At 39.7% G+C, this 16,380-nt stretch overlaps 1 protein-coding gene across 1 annotated transcript in view; it reads left to right on the forward strand.

Annotated features, from left to right (window-relative positions):
- Positions 1 to 1,755: 1,755 nt before the first annotated feature.
- The window catches only part of ncoa3 (nuclear receptor coactivator 3), a 32,707-nt gene continuing 18,082 nt past the window's right edge, over positions 1,756 to 16,380 (forward strand). The window contains exon 1 of the mRNA XM_040159700.1: positions 1,756 to 1,863. The gene's annotated coding sequence lies outside the window, so the exon portion shown is untranslated. The remainder of the gene's footprint in view (positions 1,864 to 16,380) is intronic.

Below are 16,380 nucleotides of genomic sequence, written 5' to 3' on the forward strand. Positions count from 1 at the left end.
TTGTCACCTTGTTTACTTATAACTTGTGTTATAGCTGATAATGGACATGCAAGATCTCCTTTTTTTTGGGAGGGTTATGCCATTTGCATAGTGTTGAGGAGTTGGGGGATGGGAATGTGTTTGGAACAAAGAAAGGCATGCTGTTAGCTGTTTGCAGGTAAACCCATCTGAATACATTAATGATTATGGGGCTATCCCCTGTCCTTTCAAACTGTTATCTCCTGTCTTTGCAAAGTAGAGAGAATGAGTGGGGATGGGATTAAGTGTCTCACACTTGCTGAGGGGGGAGGTCAGTTTGCCATGTTTTGTGGGGGAAGGGGCACAAACAGAGGGCCACAGGGCCCCTCTCTGGGTCTCCATGGAATGGCATTGAGGTTCTCTCACACAGGCAGACATACAAGCAGACCATAAACACAGACAACATAAATCTGCAAGGCCTTTTACGTTTGCTTATTTTATCATATAATGAATCATCAGAAATCTTCTAATATAGGCAATAATCTGCATAAATCTGGGTTAATCTAAATGCAATTGTGGTTTGTATCAATATTGATAATAATTGTATGAATTACTTATTAACCATATTTACTAATTGAGTAAGACTTCTGGAAATACACTACGCCTTGCCAACAATAGCTAAGTCTGAGTAAATTTTGTGAATTGGTCGCAAAAGATAAAATGCTGCAACCGTGGTAATGAACTTCACTGCTTTATCAGCAGCTATGGTTTAACTAAATAAGCTGTAAGGATATTTCCGTTCTGCATACACACCCTTTCATTTTTTCCATCTCAAAGTTTTTAATGCTGATTGCAGAGAGAATGATGTTCAGACAGGAAAGTGCAAGTAAGGAGCTAATTACCTGGTATTTAACACTGCCTGTTTTTCACTGCCTTCGCCCCCATCCTGCTGCTCTCCCTCCATCGTTGGACCTCACTCCCTCCACAGTGGTAAAAGCTCAATAGTGGTGTGCCTGAAAGTTCGCCATGGAGACAGTTTCTCCCATCCTCTGTGACTGCTCAGGGGCCATAGTGACTCCACAGTCACTCCAATTAATATAACTGAAAGTGGACACAGAATCTGGATTGATCAGGCTGCGCATGTTGGCATGTACAGTATGTGAGTGCAGTCACTTTATAACTGGAGTAATTGCAAAGTACTAAAAGGTCAAATGTGATGCAGTGGATGGGGTGTTCTGTGTAACAATATTGAGTACATAAATCGCAATTACCACATTGTAGACCTACATCATACTTGATCCTGTCAAACTACCTGGACATTTGTAATGTCCCAGTGAAACAATATTGGAAAAACGTCCTGCTTTTTACACTGAGCTCTCTTAGCTGTTGCAGCAGGCTAACAGTAAATCCTCATACAACGTGTACATACTGCCCTTAAACAAATCCAAAATGCTATTCAGCAGAACTTGTTTTCTGTTGATTTTTTAACAACAATCTTCAATTCTTTAGTTTTTGTGAAAAATACCTCTGCAATTTTATGTATACTGAAGAACATAATAATGTGATTCACTATGGGTATGATAAGTCATTTGCATAAAGCTGCTTTTCTGCCAGCCTATAAATAAATTTTTAAATCCCTCCTCTAATAATATCAGTGACTGCTGCTCATATCACCTATGGGTATTGGTGTACGTGTAGTTCATTTGCAAAACGTGTCGCACAGTTTGATGTGGCTTGCCGAGGAAAGCAACTACATTACCCAGAAATCTTGTCGCGCTGCTACAAGCTGGCTCTCTCCGCTCTGGGAGTGTTTCCCATTTAAACAAACATCGTCCTGCCGAAGATGGCGGAGAGTTTGTAGAGGCGTAAAAGAAACTGCTACACTCAATGAAATCGTCGAAGCCGGTGAGTTTTCTGCAAATGGTTTACGATTTGGTTATTGCCAAGTTTTGAACACTGATGCTATTGTGTGTTTGAACGCGCAAATCCGTCTCAGGGGCAGTTGGTGTTGCTTCGCTTCCGAGCAGGCTGTGGTTTTTGAGATACCGTGTTACAACGAACCACCTTACCAAAGACTATTTGTTATTGAATGTTTGTTATGATATATTTGGCTGCAAAACTATAGATATAAAAATAATTTATACGAAGCCTGGCTTAATAATGTACCATTCTCATCGGTTACGGCGTTTGTTGGTGTGTCTATTATCCGCTAGCGACAAAGTTTACGAGACACAGTCTCTGATTCGCTGAGGTGCAATCGTCTAGTTGTTAATACTCAACACTGCTTGTGAGTGAACTCGTTTGAGTTTCAAAACGGTAATGTTAACTTTTTAGCGCCACTAGGTTGTGTTCACTGTCCACAACACAGCCGAATAGCTCTGGACACCACATTACTATTTTTTTTTTTTGCTGGACGGTCTGACTTGCTTCCTCAGTTTCGGTATAACTGGGGTTGCAGGAATCGTTCACAGCTAACGCAAGTTACACCGCAGTAGTTGTCTCGTTCAGCAAAATCAAAATAAAATTGTTTATTGCTCGTTTGTTACGGCTGTCTAGGTTCCACCATGAACGTAGTGTAAGGTAAACTCATTTAAACAGCGTAGTGTGCCTACATATTGTTTTTTTAACAGATTTCTTTACCCATAATTTGGCACACAAAGTGCACTAGCATGTAATAAATAGCAACAAACTAATTTAGCTGACTTTTGGGCATACGGATTTTGATACACACGAATTGCCTCTGGTCAGAAAACAGTAGCAGGTGACGATAAACCACCTTATCACCGTGCTTCACTGCTGACAATCAAACTTGAAGTGACCAGCACCGTGTGGCTGTTCTGGAAAAACCACAGCATCTGTTATTTATTTTCTTAGCTGTAGTGAGATTACGTATCTGTGATTGTAATTGTTGGTATAATGGCCCATCACACTATGATAACTGTTGGTTTTCATTCCTGATCCATCATATTTATGTGCATTTGTGTGTGAGATTATCTGTCTATCTAGCTATCTATCTATATATGTGGGTGTGTGTGTGTGTATATATACACACACACACACAGACAGACTGGCAGAGGGGGGTGGATGTGTTTCAGTGCAGGGGAGGTTGAACACTGGCAGGGTTCAGACAGAGTCCAGGTTTGCTTTTTTTCTGGGCTCCACAAGGTGTATGCCGTGCACTCAGATTTTGAGGTGGTAAAAGGACATTCTTCAGCATGCTCATGTGTAGGCAAACAATGGGGAGGTAGGTTAGTCATTCCACTGAAATGGTTGAGGTCTAGGTGTGCTGTCGCTGTCTTTGCCTGAGGCCATCCCTGCCAATACTTGCAGGCATTTCCAGCTCAGTGCTTATTTCCACGTGAGAGTCTCTGAAATCATCTAGGTATTTTTGTCCTGATCGCTACATTGTCTAGCTCCTAAGTTGTCATTTACTGATCAATATTCCTGCTTATACAGTTTCATGCCGGACACTCATTAAATGAGCTGTGATATTTCAATAATGTGGGCATTTAAATGGTGTGTAGTTGGGAACAAACAAGCGAGAATGGTGCTGCTGGCAGTCTTCAGCCGTCAGATGAGCTAACTTGTCTTTATTTGGGGTCTGATGGAATGCCATTACTCAAGCCCACGTATGTGGTATTTTGTAAGTGGCAGAATGACCACTGTGGGAACCTGTCCAATGAACTGCTTCTGCTCATATTCTTGGCAAATGGAGCCCCCTGTCCCCCATTCTCTGTCCCTTTATCTACCACTTTCTTTCTCCCTCACACAGGGTGTCAGGCGGTGTTAACAATGAATCAATCTTTGGGGGGATTCTTTGACTGCAGCTTTCGCTCTTTGTCTGCCGACCCCTGTGCTCTCAATGATTCATTAACTTATCACTTTTTCTCATGGGACTGGGAGAAGTCTCTCCGCGGTGCTAGATTCTGTGGTTACATCAGAAAGCCTGATTTGAAAAATCGAATGAAAATAAATTTTGTGGCATTACTAACGTTTAGCTAATACTCATAGAGCTTACTTTTGATGTTGAATATGTTAAAATTTGGTCCATGATAGAATTTAAATGCAGAATAAATTTATTGTGAGATAATAACCAAACAGACGTACTAAACGGGAGCGGGCATTGCAGATAATTCATCTACCAGTATTTAAAAATACACTATTTATGGCTTTTTGTATTTATTCAGTGGCATCTGTAGATACTCAATAAAGTTGGGCACACTTTTAAGCGTGATCACCACCCCACTAAGTTGTACATACATATGCGTTATTGTAGATGTATATGGAAGCGCAGGGGTCCAAACAGCACTTTATGAGTTTAGACTTAGTTTTAAAAAAAAACATCTTTCTGAATGAAATTCTCTGTGTTTAAGGCTTCAGAATTTCTTTAATTTTGCTATATGTTCTTGGTTTTAAGGGTATCCAGTAAATATTACTTCTATATGGTTTGATTTTTTTTTTTCTAATACTGACTGGTATCAGACAGAAAGAGGAAAAATAAGAGGAGAGCATGCCACTTTTGTGTGGCAGAGGCAATTAGATAACTGTCTCTAGTCTGTCAAGCTGCATTTTTGCGTCACTGTTGTCTGAATAGATGGCATTCTTTTAGTGTTTCGTCAGCCTGTGTGCCTTAAGCGAGACCGAGAGACAGAGATAATAAGTTTTGCTTCAAGTAACTGGCAATCGGTCACATGGTAAGTGTTCAATTTAAGATTAAAAGCTTTAGCTGTGAGACACATACAGCTGAAAGGGCAGCCTGATTGTTTCGCCTAATTGAAATATGAATCCTTTGTTTTAGTACCTTTTTATTAGGCGGCAAGCTTAGTCACGACAAACACCAGAGTTTTTTGCATCTGATTGATAACTTACACGCAGTGCTTGTCATTCAGGGACAGTGTACATCTTAAATTTGCAACAATAGTTTTTTCATTAGTTTTTTTTGTGATTTACCTTGGCTGGTTTCCAAGTCAGGTTAGAGCATTCAACAGTTTTACGGGATTCTCTGTAGCCAGTTAGACCTGACTTGTCATTGGAGGCTGTTTTACAACCAGGTTTAAAAATACAAAAGTTTCCTGTGGTCATGCTGTGTAGAACATCCTGTTTAGTCCTGACACCTCAAGGTCACTCATAGAGTGACAATGATCTTCTGTATTTGTGTTTGTTAAAGTGTGTATACACGATGGTGTGCTGGTGTGATAGTACACAACAGGTAGGTTTGCTTTTTTCTGCGCGACTCTCTAGAGCTAAATATAGAAAACTCTGCTCAACAGGACAGTCGTGTTTCCACTATTAAAATATTTACAGCTACTTTGCCCAAACAAGTATGAGTGAGAGTATGAGATGAGAGCTGCTGAAACCAGATTGTTATTCAGTATTCAGAGGAAGCCACAGCAAGTCTGCTAGGTCCCAAGTCAACCGATGCAGTTTGCACTCGGCCTGTATTTGAAGTCACATCTCATTCATCCCCTCGGTCCCCTCTTCTTCAACTCTGAGGTAATACCCAAGTGTTAGACTAGCTGAGCCATATGTGAGCCATGCGTACTTCTAAAAGCCAAACGGGCAGCCTGAAGCAATCATTGCACCCAATTCCAGTTTATAACCAGCGAGGATTTGGAACAGTTCACTCTCTGTAGTCCTCGTTGATTGGACGAAGGCAAGGGTTTATGAGGGAAAGGGGTGCCAAAAGCTTTGTCCCCCCTCCCCTCTTTGCCCTGCTTCTTTAACTTCAACTCCCCCTTTAACTTTCACTCCCCCAGTTGAAGAATGCTCGTAAAACGGGTTCACCTGAACAAGCCAGTGGGAGGGTAGCTCCCTGGCCTAGTTTTGTTACCATTGTAAAATGTTAGCAAGACCTTGTTTGTGTTTTGTTTAGGGCCCCGTTTTATAAAAAAAAAGTGCTTTGGAGGAGAGACAGCAAGGGTGAAAAAAAGTTTGGTTTGTGAGATAACTGCTACCAGATGCTCTCTCTGTCTGTTGTTCAGCGTAAAAAAGGAGAAAGAGAGGCTGGTGAAGAGGGGAAGAGAGAAGTGACACTGTCATTTTTTTGGTGAACTTCTCATCTGCTACATGGATACTCTCGATCCTGTCCCTGCCTAAAGTTTTCTTCTCTCATTTATACTCTGCCTCTATTAAATACACAAGTATTAAAAAAGGTGTTTTCACTCAGGCAAAATAGTTTTCAACCAACATAACACAAGGCTTTGACCTCCACTACTACAGTGTACCTCGGTTTTCTGTCCCAAATTTTCACCAATCCTACCTTTATTTCCCCAATACTCCAACCCCTGTAATTCAACAGTGTCAAATGGTTGGTTGCTTTTATTTCCTTTGTTTACATTGTTTTCCTCTTTCTGTCTTTACATCACCAAGATGAAACTGTTTGATGTTGGACTCATGTGGCAGTAGGGTGTGGTTTCTGGGTCTGTCTGGATTGAGAGGCAGCTGTGGCTGGCATGGAGCTGCAGCAAGTTGTAAGAGGATATGAGAACATGCAAGCAGGGACTGTAAGAGCACTAAGTTTCTCCCATCTTACATTTCACCTGCAACTTGAAAGTTTCTTTCATTAAAAGAAAATAGCAGATGTTGGCTAGAAGAATTTGCTCACAGAACTGTGATAAACAGAAATTTGATTTTTTTTTTTTTTTTTTTTTCCCACAAGTGCAATTTCCAATTTATTGCAGCCTTGAATTCAAAGAAATGTTAGGTTGTGCATGACAAAATGTCCACGGCATCATTAAAGGCTTCAGACTTACTACAGCATGTCAACACTGGCAAGGCATGTGTCAGATAATTTATTATCCCTTTTTTCTACAACGCTTATTTCTTAATTGGGTATTTATTTTTTTTTAATTTATTTATTTATTTATTTTTCCTCCTCTGCTTTCTGGATTAAGTGGAAAATGTTCCATTCACCATTGCTGCTCTTCACTCTGCCTGGTGACGTCACGCCTGTTTATGTGGCTTGTCGTTAAGACAACACTCCAATCAAAAGGTTGCTGCTCTGGAGCTTACCGTTACCCCAGAATAGCCGAGCTAACAATTGCCTCCTGACATCGCCATATCACATCAAGCTTTGCACCAATGGTGGAGTTCATATACCAAACAGCACTCACAAAAGTCGGCCATTATTCTGATTAAGCATTTCTAATGGAGGTGGTCCTACTTTTGGAAAATGATCACCATGTTTCCCTTCGGCAGACTTCTTGTGGTGCTCATATATGCTCATCTGATTGCTATTGCCATACGTAAACAAGTAATTCTATATGACTCTGTAATGAAAAAAATGTAAGAAAAAAAAGTACCCATTCAATTAGCACCACAGTAACAGTCCATACTACCCTGTTACTACTCTGTTCCACGTTGCCACCCTTGAAATTGGATGAAAACTAAACATTAGTTAAAGCAAATGGTAGAGTTTTGACAGCTGTGGGGGCCAAAACACAGTCACTGTTGCAGACCAGAATAAGTGTGTTGATCAAGTCAACCAACATTGTTTTGTAAGCTTCAATAAAATTGCTTGGACAGACAGACAAGAATGGTAATCACAAGTAGTGTAATAATAAAACAGCTGTGTTTGAATGTGTTTTATTCTTCCTTAGGTATAGCAATTGCAAATAGATGTCTCTAAGTTTAGCCTTTTTTTCATTTTTAAAATTTTTTTCTTTATGAAATTCATTGAAAATCAAATAATTGAATCTCTTCATAACTATAACTATAAATTAAAGGGAATAAATGGTTGTAGCGATTTACAGTGTTACATTTGGATGACTGATTGTAAGTACTAGTTGAGCAGTACAGCCATGCAAAAAAGCTCACATGCAAATTTCTTTGTGCACAATTAAAGAAGTCTGTCAACATGGTGAATTACACAAATGAATTTGCTCGAAGGTATTATGATCTACAGTACACTCCAAGCTAGGGAAGGGAATCTTGAACCATTTCCAGTTAACAACCAGTTCCAAATTGTGCGAACCATCGGAATCATATGCCTCAGAGCTTATCAGTTCCTTTCAATGACATTGGCATTTTTTTCTCATAGTTGCACTTTGCAAAAAAATGACACCAAACTCATGCATCTACACTTCTCTAAACTTGCAACAAGAAGACTCATGGTGGAGAGGAAGAAATGGTCCAAAGCATGGCTTCATTTCACAAAGAAAGATGACGACAGTGATAGATTTAATGTCTGTATAATGGTGATTTCAAGTAAGTGTGGAAACACCAGCAATATGCTGAAACATCTTTCAACACAACATGGGCTTAAATTCCAGGAATGCCATGTATTTGATGCTCTACGCAAGAGTGCCATGGCTTCCCAACCAAGCAGCAAGTCCGTTACCAAGCGTAAATATCCTAAGCTATAATAACATTTGTGTCACACAGGCAGGCTAATCATATTTCTTGTCTTTGATTAAGAAAACCTAAATCAGCAATTCCCTTACATAAGGTCTACATTGGCGGCCCGCCCAGTTAGGGGTATTGGAATATCACGGTATTGACAAGCCAGTCGCAGGGGATGGCAAGCAACCTCCACAACCACTATGTTCGTGTTTTTCCTTTTTTTTTTTTTTTTCATGAGGCTAGGCCCCTCTTGTTTAAATTTCAGGGCATGTGTTTTGGATGTTAACCTACTGGAGTTGCTCCAGTTACCAATGACCGGCAAAGCAATCGTCTGATTCTTTAATTATTGTGTCTGTAAGAGATTTATATAGGAACTTGTTTTTAAAACTGTCCTGCAGCGCAAAATTTTTCCGTTATTTAAAAAGCAACAATATACCTACTAATTGCAGGGGCTGACCCGATGGCCTCCACGATTTGGAGCTTCTACCGTTGCTGTAGTAATTGACATCCAAATCAGTATTAGAATTCTGCATTTTTTTTTTTTTTTTAATATATGCATTACCACAAAAATCCCAAATAGCCCATGAAATAAGAAATAGTAATCCAACATTATTCAGTATGCATCAACATTAATTATTATTAATTATTCTCAGACGTTTAATATAAGTGATAGTTTTGTGTGTCACAGCATCCCTCTAATGTTAACAGCACTGACACTGGAACAGTGACAGGTGACCACGTGACAGGCTTACAAGTTACAACTACACTAGCAAGATGTCAAAAAAGTCAAGCGTCTGCAATAACTTCAAAATTTGGAAAGAAAACCCCCAAAACGTGGCGTGCCAGATATGCCTAAAGAAACTGGCATATCACAAATCTATAACAAGTTTGGCAAATCTCCTGGAAACTGTAAGTAACAGTTTAGCCATCTTGTACTTGCTAAAATTTTGTTTTTTCTATTATGGCTGCTGTTATGGCTGAAGTCATATTCTTGTCCTCGTCTCTTTCTCTACGTTGACGCTGAAAACCTGTGTAGACCTACTTGTTGTCCACAAAGGACCAAATAAGCAGAATCAATAATTGCATTGGTATCAAAATCAATAAAATCTTTTCAATTCCCGTCCCTACTCTGAACGGACATTTTAAGAAATTTACCTGCAGGTTTTGTGTGATTTCAGCTTTTTAGTTGTGAAGTGTTGTTACATCCTGTAAGATAGGCTTGTCCTACAGATTTGATTGTGTAGATATTTTTGATCTATGTTGAGTTCCTTTAAATTATGTGGTATAAATTTACTACAGATATGTTGATAGTTTCTTAGCAATTATACGAAGAACATTTGCTCCAGGCTGGAACCCCACATAGATGCAAAATGCATCTCATTTTGCATCTATGTGGGGCTCCAGCCTTGAGCAAATGTTCTGTTTGACAAAACTCAAAATTTTTGACGTGTGGACTACTATAGGAGAATTTTTGATTTGACGAAAGTTTAGCCCAATCCAGGGCATTTTACAGGCCCTCATGCCCTTTCATGAAGGCCTCATAAAATGAACAAACTGCAGTATGTTTTCTTTGGTTCACGCTTTTGGTTTGACAGCTTGAAAGCCTTTGTGAACACATCAAATTTAATTTCATTTGGAGCAGTATGTAGGTCTCCAGTGGGTCTACATGTTTTTTGGTCAGTCAAGACTGTGAAGGTAGTCTGAAGCACAGACCGGCATGCGTCAGCTCAACCAGTGTGTCCCGTCCTTTTCCCCACTCCCTTACAGTGTGAGGGACTTGATTAGCAGTGCAGGCTTAATCACTCAGCAGATGGGAACAGAGTGCAGTGTCACCAAGACAAAAACAAACGCACAGTTGGATTATGGCTCAGCGTGCGTGTCTGTGTGTGTTAGTGTGTGTGTGTGTACATGTATGTCTGAGTCCAGTCAGACTGAACAACTCTGATTTGACTCATAAACACATTCTCGAGTGTTGTGATACAAGTCCAGCAGAGCTCCTTGTTTCTTTTGACCCCAATTGCCTTCTCTCTGTCTGTCTTTCAACACTTGGTCCTTTTGACCCTTGTATCCAGCCCGTCCTCATAAGTCATTTAAACACACTTTTAATAGTGTTAACCTGGAACTGAGCGACATGTGGTGAGCAGAATGTGTGGCAGGCTCTTTAAAGCATTGTCGATGAAGAAACATAGAAAGAGGAAAACCAAAGAGTACAGCTCTAGACTTTATCAAATAGACAAAGATGAGGTTTAGGTTTTGCAAAATCATTTTATAATCCATTAAATTCTATGGGGTTTTTTTACCACTGAATTGAAACAAAGCAAACAAAAATAGTCCCTATTTATATGTTAGACTAAAATGATCACCTGAACCTCGCATGGTAAGATAAGTTGTATTATTTAATTGATTTTTTTATTTATTGATTTTTAGTTTTTAATTTGCTAAGGTTAACAGCTCATCGGGAGATGAAAGGCAGCAGGTATTGACAGTTTTCTAAAAATACATTTCTTTGAGACTTTTAACAAACTCCAGTTCTTCTCCTGCTCTCCCTTACCCCACAGAAACCTTGTTTCTGGAATCTTTTTTTTTTTTTTTTTTTTTTTAACCTAGGCTCAGTCAACACCTGAAACTCGCCAGTTGAAAGAAAGGAAAAGGAGTAGTATGGCGAAAAAACGGGAGATGGGGGGTGCAGTTTTGAAACTGGCGTCAGACCATCTTTTGAGTGGAATTCTTTGCGGGGGTCAGAGTTCGGGTCTGCTGTGTGGCGCTGTGATTGGTTGAGGAAAGGTGAAATGAAAACCACAGTAAACTTTTGACCCTGGCGCAGGAGCTCTGCAGAAACGCCCAGCTCCAGCTCTGGTGTGGTGGAACAGAGCCTGCTCTCTTCCTGTGTTTACTCCACCAATCCAACAGGGATGTTGGGGAGACGAGGAGGGGGGGTGAGCACAGAGAGGGAGGAGAGAAAGATACAAGAGCAAGAGGGAGGGAGGGAGGAAGAGCAGCGCTGCGGTCTGAAAATGAATATCTGCCTTTTTACTGAGAGGCACAGTTGAAACGTGTGCATAAACACACAAAATGCTTCTGAAAATCAAAGTTAAATCCAAGCACTGTCTTTGTATCAACATGAGGTCCTTTAAACAATTGGTAGTAGTAAAGACAGTGATTGACATATCTTCACACTGAATTATCTGTGGCTTTGTGAGATTTGTCTTCCCACTGCATCTGTATCAGTTGCTAGTGAAGATGTGTGTGTTATCAGACTGGGCAGCATGGAGGCTGATCAGGCCCTGGAGCTCTGGCTCCCCAGATAAAGGGCTGTTTAGCCATTGATTAATTAACTCATTTCCATAATATTAGCCCCATGTGATCACAGCCGCCTGTGTTTTGTTTGGTCACTGTGGTCTCCTCTGGACGATGCTGTGTCCTCACTCTTATCACCTCGCTATATACACCAACATGTCAAGCTTATGGAAAATGAAGGGGTTTTTAGAAATGCAGCATTACAATGGTGTGCGATGAGATAGCTGGTTTAATCTGTGATCTCGTGGGTCTTTTCCTGTTCTTTTCTGTTCTTTGTCTGTATTAATGATGGATAGTTGTAGGAGATGCATGTTATACAAACGCACACACACACACACACACACACACACACACACACACACACACACACACACAGTGGAATCTGCCATCTCTTTGTTTCCACCTTCATTTATTTTCCCTGGTTTTCTACACGTTTCAGTTTGTGTGAGAAAAATGGGAAGATGCACACACAGCCTCTCTGAGCTCTGTGCGTGTTATGTGCATTGGGCTAGGGTGGGGGATGTTTTTCTAGGGGAGAAAGCAACCCTATGAAGGCAGTTTTCCCCCTGCTTTGAACTACCTTCTCTCCTTCACCACACTCATCTATGGACATTTTGTAAGGAAAAAGCTACTAGCACAAATAGCTGATTTGTGTTTTTTACACATTGCCTGTGTGTATTGTGTCCTTGTAAATTTTGAATATGAGGAAATTTATGCGAAAAGTATGTTGTTTTGCAGTCACTGTAAATGAATCGCAGATGGGTTAAGCAGCACTTAACTTATTGACAATTCTCCCCACATTTATTTTAATCCGCAAAGTTTGTTTGACTTAGATAATTAGATTTGGAAACTGCTCACATGCATAGAATATAGTGTGTGTTATGTTTTTCCCATATTTTAGACTTTGATTGGTCAGTTAAACTGACCAGCCTTCAGGTTGGATTCTTTAAAGACTGAGGCTTTGTGTACTTATTGATGTTTTTCTGAAATGCTTCACAAACTTCAATAAGCTACTGTGAGGGTGTGTTTCTGTCTGCTGTCCGAACTCTACCTTCCTGTCCTCTTCTCTCATTTTGGGGCACCACCATAGTTTTGAAAGGTGTGCTTTATTCCACTGTGTACTGCTCCTTGTGTGACTTTAATATTAGCTAAATCAGTAAATCTTTCTTTTGAAAGAATTATCCAAGTGAGTGAATTTGGTAAAAAAGACATGAAACAAATTTGTCTTTTTATTTGTTTTATTTTTGGCTGTGTCAGTTCACAACTCAGACATAGTTCGAATGGCCCTTTACATTAAAAGTACGCAGAGGAATAAAGTGACAGACATCTTGCTTTCCATCAGACTCACTGTAGACAAATGAAAGGAATGTTTTCAGCCTGGTTTTTAAGCTTCGCTGGAATTTAACAGCTGGCTCAGATCCTAAATGGAGGCGTTCTCTGAACAATTTACAGCTTCACTTTTTCAAAATCCACACTTGTACACACATGCTTGACATATGCCCTCCTGATCCCCATCCTTGAATCTCATTTAGTGGCGACACTCTCCATCTTGCAATCAAACCCTCTGGCTCCAGTGTAGTCCTAATAGCACGTTTCATTAAAATCATGTGTAAAGTTGGCAGGAAAACAGCTAATAAGCAATAATCAGCAACAACAGGGGCGCATTCAACTGTATGAAAAATGTTTTCTTCTGGAAGTTATCTTCCCTCAAAATTAGAGGGGAATCCCCAAAATGCTAAGATGATAGATGACGGCTGTACAAAGTGAAATTTAGTTCTAAATTAGATGAAGCAAGAGCAGTAATGTCATCCATTGCTCCCTTGTTTTTCCTGCCATCTAGCAAGGGTAAAAATGACTGGCTCTAGCATGGACTTAAAAGTAATGAAAGTTTCCATGTGTCAGGCACCGCGGGTGTTTTATGACAAGGATCCTTTTTCTCATTTAAATTTTGATTGAAAATTGAAAATTAGTTTTTAAATCTGATTTCACTGTCTGTTCATCTACAATGCAGAACTAATTAACCATCTCAAAAAACTTGGAGCAGACCAGTGCGAAGAATGTTTGGGCTCCAAACATTGGTCTTTTTTTTTCCTTTTTTTGTATTTTCTAATTTTACTGACATTACTGACTCAGTACTTTTAAAGCATTTAATTTATCTTCAATTTCATTCACTCAAACTGATGCAATTGTCTGATGGCTACACCTGTTTTTAATTGTGGAAAAGTTGATTTCTAATCTTTTCTTCTCTGCTTTGGGCAAGAAGGACACGGTACTTTTGGGTATGGATGTGCATACCTATCTGTCGCACATCTCACCATTAGGGTAAGCACTTACTGAAGTGAAAACATCAAGAAACATAATTTGCCAATGACCCTTTGCTAAACCCCTTCATTGTCTGATTATAGTTTTTTTTTCTTGTTGTTGTTGTTGTTGTTTTTGGTCTAAACTAAGATACTAACATTAGCATTTGGTTTCTCAGTACAACCATGTGTATTTCCTTTTCTTTGTCAAGGCTTTGCAGGTGGTTCGTGACAGTTTGCCACATACAGTAATAACCTACTTCCAGGCCAAACAGGAGCCATTAGTGTTTCCCTTAGACATTATGCATTACGCCACTGACAGAATCAAATCCACAGTGAAAAGGTTGTTCTCTATTAAGATTTAGTTGCACCAAGTGGGACAGTTAGTTGCACAAGATTAATTTGGTTGAGGTTCATTAACAAGCTCCACAAGATGCTCCTTGTTGACTACTCATTGTTGTTGGACAGTGTTTGATTTAGTGCAACAATAAAACAAATGGGATTTAATAGACAACAAATGGCAGTAATTCATCAAACCAGTTATCAAGGCAGCCCATCCTACATCGTGGACTCAGGACTTAACTCTAGCTCACATTACAACAGTCTGTTTAGCACGCAGGGTCTAGATGTCCAAATGGCTTTTTGTTTTTCTCTTTGTACATGCAGGCTTCCGTGTGAATGGGTTCCTATCATTCTGGTTAGCCAAAAAACTTTTTTAGTTTTGCAATTTTACCCAACAATTTAAGAACAGGAATCCGTAAATACTCAGAGATCTGTGAGATTAAATGAGATTATAAAATATTTTTGATTTGGATTATTTTTTCTTTTTTTTGTTTTAATTTTTTTTTTTCCATGAATGAAGTCCAAGAGGGCCATATTTGCAGGTCTGAAGGGTCAATATCTAGATGATGCAAAACATGGCTTCAAAATTATCTAGGATTTGTTGTTAAATGAAGACACAGAGAATGGGATTGGTGTGAGCTTCAATTGCACCCAGTGTATAGCTCGTTGTATGCTCAGCAGGAGGTGGAGAGGTTCTTTGAAGGCATACAGGAAGTCATTCTGTCCTTTTGTTTCCTTTTTGCACTTGATGTCCCAAACTCTAGTGGACACCTTTTTGTTACTTAATTACCTTTCCTCTTTGGCGTGTGTGTGTGTGAGTGTGTGTGCGTGAGTGTGCGTGAGTGTGCGTGAGAGTGCGTGAGAGTGCATGAGTGTGTGTGTTAGTGTGAGTGTGTGTGAGTGTGTGTGAGAGTGTGTGAGTGCAGTAAAGTAATGATGCTAAATGCTTCAAGTAGCTCATGTCTGCCATGATTTTGAAAAGAAAGAATTCATTGTTGTATTTTTTTTCAGTATTTTAGTGGGTTTTTTTTTTTCAAAACCCTCAAACTTTGAGCTGTTTAACTCTCTCACACACACACACACACACACGCACACACACGCACACACACTCAAGCACATACATAGTTATAATAAGGACAGTGTGGGTATGTGTTTTGGGGGGTCTATAATTGTGTGTATGGCGGCCCAGTTTGTCTGTTCTTTGTTTTGGGTGGGTCAGTGTTTATTGTTGGGCCTGCCACTCTTTGTCTCAGGGAGCTCAGATTGCAGGCTTTATTTCAGGCTGAGCAGGAATGTCCTCCTCACTATTCTGGTCCTGAATGACTGACTGACTGACACTGCTGCTGTTCTGGCCTTAAGCCAAAGGCCTTTATATCGAAGTAGTGTATTTATTTATATATTTTTGGCTACCAGAAAATTTGATGCAGATTTGGTGCAAAGTGCAGAAAAATGCAGTGTCATTCAGTACAATGTTTACCTAAGTAATCGAATCAGTCTTTCTTCTTTAAGAGAATATGCACGTTTGTTTAGAGATCCACTAGGGTGATTGGCTTTTCAGCTTATACCTGTTAGGCGTACAAGAAAAACAGAGAAACTCTGTATTCTGTAACGTGGTCCCTTCAAACCCATTTCAATCAATGAGGAATGTTAGCATTTTAAGAGCTGAGTTGTGTCACACAGATTATAACCTGTGTGCAGGATCATTATCTGAGAGAAAACCAGTATCAAGAGACAGATTGCCTATGTCTTTGGAGTTGCTCACTGTTCTCTCTTTATTTACCTTTGACAATATTAGTGAGGTCATGCTTGAGTTGAATGTTTTGAGGCATGCAACTCCTATATCCTCATAGGACAACCATGCCACTGATGACGTAAATGCTTGTTTTCTAACAACTGATTAGCCTGGCAGCAATGTTGGCAGGTAGTTTAGAAGATATGAGGAAGTAAAGCCCCTCACAGTTAAAGGGGTTAGTAGTACAAGAGATTGTGTCTTTCCATCCCCTGTCGACCATTGCTTTTGACCAGCTGAACAAGAAAATTCACTGAGTAAAAGAAGTTAAAAGAAGCATAGTCAACTTGAAACACAGAAATATTGTCCAAAAAAAATTAAAAAAAAAAAAGTATAGCCACATGTAATTATATG

Source organism: Xiphias gladius, chromosome 21, assembly GCF_016859285.1.
Source record: "Xiphias gladius isolate SHS-SW01 ecotype Sanya breed wild chromosome 21, ASM1685928v1, whole genome shotgun sequence".
Taxonomy (NCBI): Eukaryota; Metazoa; Chordata; class Actinopteri; order Istiophoriformes; family Xiphiidae; genus Xiphias; species Xiphias gladius.